This window comes from Malaclemys terrapin, chromosome 13 (assembly GCF_027887155.1).
Source record: "Malaclemys terrapin pileata isolate rMalTer1 chromosome 13, rMalTer1.hap1, whole genome shotgun sequence".
NCBI classification, from domain to species: domain Eukaryota; kingdom Metazoa; phylum Chordata; order Testudines; family Emydidae; genus Malaclemys; species Malaclemys terrapin.
The window spans coordinates 29,872,402-29,879,919 of record NC_071517.1 but is presented as its reverse complement, the minus strand read 5'-3'; positions in this window follow the sequence as shown (position 1 = coordinate 29,879,919).

Below are 7,518 nucleotides of genomic sequence, written 5' to 3'. Positions count from 1 at the left end.
TCTCTTACCCACAATGTAATCTGCCTGTGCCCCACCCCCCATTGCCTCATGGGATCTGCAGCATGTTCTCTTTGCTGGCCAGGCCATGCTGCACTGCTGAGAGCAGTAGGGTTGCCAGGCATCCGGGAGCCAGGGCCAGGAATGGGGACACGGTTGGGGCTGGGAGCCAGGCTGGAGCCAGACCGCAGTTTGGGGTTGGTAGCCAGTGCGGTCGGAAGCCGAGGGCTGAGGCTGGAGCTTCAGCTGTGGCCAGGAGCCGGGGGCTGTGGGTGAGGGCGGGGGGGCAGGGTCAGGAGCCAATGCTGCAGCCAAGCCAGGTGCCAGAAGCCGGGACTGGGACTGGGGGCAGGGTTGGAACGGAGCTGAGGGCAGAGCAGGACTGGGTGGTGCTCCCTGCCCGGCCCCCACTGTGCCCCTGAATGCAAAGTTTGGGGATCTCTGCTGTAGACCCAGGCTCTGGGACTTGCTGCCATGGGGTTCTGCTTGCTGTGTAGATGTATCCCACTTTCTCCCTGTGAGTGCTGTCCAGCAAGTCCAACTGTGAGCGATTCCTAGTCAAAGACTCTGACTCCCTCAGGGATCAATGCCCCTCAGCAGGTATCTGCAGTGACTCCATGAACCTGTTTCAAATCAGAGGCGGGTCCTGGTCACCTGGCATGCCGCATGGAATGGTCTGCGGCAGCGCAGCAAAGCAACGGTTCAGACATAGTCCAGACAAGGCGGCACCTGGCTCCCTTGGTCTTGCTGCTGTAGGCTCCATCCTGCCTTGCCCTCTCTAGCTGTTTGTTTGTCTTTGTCCCAGGTAAGAGACTGTGTTGGATAAAAGTAATAATCAATACATTTATATTATGGGGGAAAGTATGAGAAAGGGAAAGCCCAGAACAGATCCCAGATTTGGCCTGACCATTAGAAAGAAATATGCTTCTCAGCCTGACTGAATCTGTGCTAATTGAAATATGCCTGACAGTTTACAAGGTCTGTGTTAATTTCAGAAGAACATTCGGAGACAAAGGCCTGGTCTACACTACGGGTTTAGGTCGACTTTAGCAGCGTTAAATCGAATTAAGCCTGGACATGTCCACACAACGAAGCCCTTTCTTTCGACTTAAAGGGTCCTTTAAACCGGTTTCTTTACACCACCTCCGACGAGGGGATTAGCGATAAAATCAGCCTTTGCGGGTCGGAATTGGGGTAGTGTGGACGGAATTCGACGTTATTGGCCTCCGGGAGCTATCCCACAGTGCTTCATTGTGAACGCTCTGGACAGCACTCTCAACTCAGATGCACTGACCAGGTAGACAGGAAAAGACCCGCGAACGTTTGAATTTCATTTCCTGTTTGCTCAGCGTGGAGAGCACAGGTGACCACGCAGAGCTCATCAGCACAGGTAACCGTGATGGAGTCCCAGGATCGCAAAAGAGCTCCAGCATGGACCGAACGGGAGGTACGGGATCTGCTCGCCATATGGGGAGATGAATCAGTGCTAGCTGAACTCCGTAGCAGTAAAAGAAATGGCAAAGTATTAGAAAAGGTCTCCAAGGCCATGAAAGACCGAGGCCATAACAGGGACACACAGCAGTGCCGCGTGAAAATTAAGGAGCTACGGCAAGCTTACCACAAAGCCAGAGAAGCAAATGGAAGGTCCGGGGCAGAGCCGCAAACTTGCAGCTTCTACGCGGAGCTGCATGCCATTCTAGGGGGTGCAGCCACCACTACCCCAACCGTGTGCTATGACTCCGTCAATGGAGAAACACACAGGGAAGACGGTTCGGGGAACGAGGAAGATGAGGATGGAGGTACTGTAGGTAGCTCACAGCAGCAAGGAAGCGGAGAAACCGGTTTCTCCAACAGCCAGGATATGTTTGTGACCCTGGACCTGGAACCAGTAACCCCCGAACTCACCCAAGACCCTCAGGGCACACAGGAGACCTCTGGTGAGTGTACCTTTGTAAATATTTGTAAACATTACACATGGTTTAAAAGCAAGCGTGTTTAATGATTAATTTGCCCTGGCAATCGCGGCCAGTACATCTACTGGAAAAGTCTGTTAACGTGTATGGGGATGGAGCGGAAATCCTCCAGGGACATCTCCAGAAAGCTCTCCTTTATGTACTCCCAAAGCCTTTGCAAAAGGTTTCTGGGGAGGGCTGCCTTATCCCGTCCGCCATGGTAGGACACTTTACTATGCCAGGCCAGTAGCACGTAGTCTGGAATCATTGCATAACAAAGCATGGCAGTGTATGGTCCCGGTGTTTGCTGGCATGCAGACAATATCCATTCCTTATCTCTCTTTGTTATCCTCAGGAGAGTGAGATCATTCACGGTCACCTGGTTGAAATGGGGTGATTTTATTAAGGGAACATTCAGAGGTGCCCGTTCCTGCTCTTCTGAACAGAAATGTTCCCCGCTGTTAACCACGGGTGGGGGGAGGGGTGAAGTGATCATCCCAGAGAATCGTGTGTGTGTGTGGGGGGGGTGGTTTACTTGGGTTTGTGACGCATGTTAACCGGGAAACCGCAGCCCCTCCTTTTACATTGAAAACCCATTTTAAATGGCCAGCCCAATTCATCCTTGATATGGGAAATGCGCTGCTGTTTGAAACCTTTCCCGCATGTTAAGAAGGTTAAAAAAGCCAAAACACTGTGGCCTACCATGGCTGCCTGCAAGCCGAAATATGTTGCCTGGGGCACTGCGTGAGTGATCTCTCATACCAAACCGGCAGGCAGAGGAAAAATGCGACCTTGTAATGAAAGAGTGTACCCATTGTTCTCTAAAATGTGTCTTTTTTAACCACCTCTCCCTTCTCCTCCACCAGCTGCAAATGTTTCTCCTTCGCAGAGGCTAGTGAACATTAGAAAGAGAAAACGTAGGACGAGGGACGATATGTTCACGGAGCTGCAGATGTCCTCCCACGCTGATAGAGCACAGCAGAATGCGTGGAGGCAGTCAATGTCGGACATGAGAAAAGCACAATATGAACTAGAGGAGAGGTGGCGGGCTGAATGGCGGGATGAAAAGAGCAAGTGGCGGGCTGAAGACGATAGGTGGCGTCAGCTTGCAGACAGACGGCAAGAGTCAATGCTCCGTCTGCTGGAGCATCAAACTGATATGCTCGAGCGTACGGTTGAGCTGCAGGAAAGGCAGCAGGAGCAGAGACCGCCGCTACAGCCCCTGTTTAACCAACAGCCCTCCTCCCCAAGTTCCATAGCCTCCTCACCAAGACGCCCAAGAACACGGTGGGGGGGCCTCCGTCCACCACCCAGTCACTCCACCCCAGATGATCGCCCAAGCATCAGAAGGCTGGCCTTCAATAAGAGTTAAAGTTTTAAAATGCAGTGTGTCCTTTTCCATCCCTCCTCCCCCACCCATCCCAGGCTACCTTGGCAATTATCCCCCTACTTCTGTGAGGAACTAATAAAGAATGCATGAATGTGAAAAAACAATGACTTTATTGCCTCTGCAAGCGGTGCTCGAATTGGGGAGGGGAGGGGAGGGTGGGGTGGGGTGGTTGGTTTACAGGGAAGTAGAGTGAACCGGGTCGGGGGGGGGGTGGTTTGGAGGGTTCATCAAGGAGAAACAAACAGAAGTTTCACACAGTAGCCTGGCCAGTCACAAAACTCATTTTCAAAGCTTCTCTGATGCGCACCGTGCCCTGCTGTGCTCCTCTAACCGCCCTGGTGTCTGGCTGCGCGTAATCAGCGGCCAGGCGAGTTGCCTCAACCTCCCACCCCGCCATAAAGGTCTCCCCCTTACTCTCACAGATATTGTGGAGCGCACAGCAAGCAGCAATAACAATGGGGATATTCTTTTCGCTGAGGTCTGAGCGAGTCAGTAAGCTGCGCCAGCGCGCTTTTAAACATCCAAATGCACATTCCACCACCATTCGGCACTTGCTCAGCCTGTAGTTGAACAGGTCCTGACTACTGTCCAGGCTGCCTGTGTACGGCTTCATGAGCCATGGCATTAAGGGGTAGGCTGGGTCCCCAAGGATCACGATAGGCATTTCAACATCCCCAACGGTTACTTTCTGGTCCGGGAAGAAAGTCCCTTCCTCCAGCTTTCGAAACAGAGCAGAGTTCCTGAAGACGCGAGCATCATGTACCTTTCCCGGCCATCCCACGTTGATGTTGGTGAAACGTCCCTTGTGATCCACCAGGTGCAGCAGCATTGAAAAGTACCCCTTGCGGTTTACATAGTCGGTGGCTTGGTGCTCCGGTGACAAGATAGGGATATGGGTTCCGTCTATAGCCCCGCCACAGTTTGGGAATCCCATTTCAGCAAAACCATCCACTATTGCCTGCACGTTGCCCAGAGTCACTACCCTTGATATCACCAGGTCTTTCATTGCCCTGGCAAATTGGATCACAGCAGCCCCCACCGTAGATTTGCCCACTCCAAATTGATTCCCGACTGACCGGTAGCTGTCTGGCGTTGCAAGCTTCCACAGGGCTATCGCCACTCGCTTCTCAACTGTGAGGGCTGCTCTCATCTTGGTATCCTGGCGTTTCAGGGCAGGGGAAAGCAAGTCACAAAGTTCCATGAAAGTGGCCTTACGCATGCGAAAGTTTTGCAGCCACTGGGAATCGTCCCACACCTGCAGCACGATGCGGTCCCACCAGTCTGTGCTTGTTTCCCGGGCCCAGAATCGGCATTCCACGGCATGAACCTCCCCCAGTGACACCATGATTTCCACATTGCTGGGGCCTGTGCCTTGTGAGATGTCTATGTCCATGTCAATTTCCTCATCACTCTCTTCGCCGCGCTGCAATCGCCTCCTCGGCTGGTCCGGGTTTCGCCTTGGCATGTCCTGGCTCTGCATATACTCCATGACAATGCGCGTGGTGTTCATAGTGCTCATAATTGCCACGGTGATCTGAGCGGGCTCCATGATCCCAGTGCTAGCTATGGCGCCTGGTCAGAAAAAAGGTGCGAAACTAGTATCTGACGGACTAGGGGAAGGAGGGAGGGCGGGCCGAGTGACGACATGGCGTACAGGTACAGAGAATTAAAATCAAGAAAGGTGGCTGTGCATCAGGGAGAAACACAAACAACTGTCACACAGAATGGTCCCCCCAAAGATTAAACTGAAAACCCTGGGCTTAGCAGGCCGTTGATTTCACGGAGGAAGGGGAAGCAAATGAATACAGAACAAATCTATTTTTTACATCTTAAGCTGGCAGCCGACGGTGCAGCATGACTGATAGCCTCTGCAGTACGATGACGACGGATACCGGTCGTAATATACCATTGTCTACCAAAAGGCAAGGGGCTGCTGCTGTGTAGCAATGCAGCCCCACATCTGCCAGCCCCACATCTGCCAGCACCCAGATCGCCCTCGGCCTCTTCTGGGTGCTTAGCAGACAATACTGGGCAGTTGGCAGAAAATAGTATACTACGACTGATAGCCATCATCATCGAGACAGTAGCATGTCTGCCCAGGTGCCCATGATTGACAGCCACTGCAGTATGATGACGACGGATACCAGTCATAATATACCATCTCCTACCAAAGGGCAAGGGGCTGGTGCAATGCAGCCCTACAGCTGCCAGCCCCACGGCTATTACTCATGCTACACCGTCTACCGCCAAAAGGCAGTTAGCAGCTGCTGCTGTGTAGCAATGCAGTCCCACATCTGCCAGCACCCAGAGGACACATGGTGACGGTGAGCTCAGCTGAGCTGAGCGGGCTCCATGCTTGCCGTGGTATGTTGTCTGCACAGGTAACCCAGGTAAAAAGGCGCGAATCTATTGTCTGCCGTTGCTGTGACGGAGGGGGAGGGGCCTGACGACATGTACCCAGAACCTCCCGCGACACTGTTTTGCATCATCCGGGCATTGGGATCTCAACCCAGAATTCCAATGGGCAGCGGAGACTGCGGGAACTGTGGGATAGCTGTGGGATAGCTACCCATAGTGCAATGCTCCGGAAGTCGACGCTAGCCTCGTACTGTGGACGCGGTCCGCTGACTAGAGCACTTAGAGCATTTTATGTGGGGACACACACAATCGGCTGTATACAACCGATTTCTATAAAACCGGCTTCTATAAATTCGAACTAATTTCGTAGTGTAGACATACCCAAAGAGTCTGTTCTAAAGTGATAAGGTAATTCTAGGACAGCTGCTGTTACAACTCTGTTCTTCTCTGGAACTCAGGAATAAGATTTTTTAACCCCCCACACTTTTGCATTCTTGTCTTGCTTGTTTTCTTCTCGTGTGTAACTAGTGGTATGAATGGACTTACTGAAGTGTGTCATGCCCCATGTTAAAGAATGAATAGGTAATAAAATGTAGATGTGATAGGAAACAAGGGAAATGGAGAGTGATTGCAGATGGATGTTTGATGGATAATAAAAGGTTGAAGTGCCAACCCTAGAATAAGAAAAACAACTACCCAGGACCATTTGGCCAAAGAATGCACTGGGTGAGATAGTCCGATAACCCCAAGGGCATACTGGAATCCACCCCCACAACCACCCCAAAGACGGGGGCTGAAAAACCAAAGAACAAGATAACAACAAGCTGTCATTGCTGTGCCATCTGTGTGATTGACTATCACTTCAAACGTGAGAACAGTGTTTGATTATCACTTCAAACATGAGAACACCATGACGAGGCAAACCTTATAGACTTGTATGAGGATAAATCCCTATCAAAACAGATCCGGAAGACTTTGGGTCCGGTTCTGCAACCAACTTCCAGGAGCATCAGATGCGCATCTGACAAGGCCCCACTCCCTCCTCGTGTCCAGGCCACCTGGCCAGTGACTTGGCACAACCAACTCTAAGGCTGGTAACTATAACAACAGCCTTGCAGAACTCGTGTGTGTGTTTGAATGAATGTGTAAGTGAATGGAATGTTATAGCTATAACTGATTGCTGACTCAGATTCCTTCTGTATTCACAATAAACATGGCATATTGCCTTATCCCTTGAATAAGATCCTGCTGGTTTTTATTTTGTAAGTATAACAACTGGGGAGGCCAATTCTCCTCGTGTCTCCTGTCACTGCTGCCCATTGGCCTTACTGCAAAGCTGTGCTGAGATCACATGTTCACCCTGGGAACCCCCACTCATAGGCACCAAAAAAATTCAGAATTTTCAAATATTATGCACAGAATTTGATGCAGAATTCCCTCAGGAATATGGAGCGCTGTACAGCTGTGATGGTGGGACTGTGAAGGGGGTGCTGGACAGTAGGGGATTTGTGGGTGGGGGAACTGGGCAGGGGGTATGGTGTGCAGGGTGCTGTGCAGTTGTGGGAGGGCAGCGGGAGAGGTCTCTAGGCAGGGGGTGCTGGGCATAGGGATCTGTGGGAGAAGTCTCTGGATGAGGGGGCACTGGCATAAGGGCAGGGCATGGGGCAGTGTGGAAGGGGCAAGCTGGCAGCACAGGGCTGGGTGGGCCAGGGTATGTCTAGCAGTTTCGGGTTTGTAAACAGTGCCCTTGTGCTGGGTTGAGTGGGGCCACTTCCATTGTGCCTCATTGCCCCCAACTGGCCCCTCGCTCTGCGGACTGCC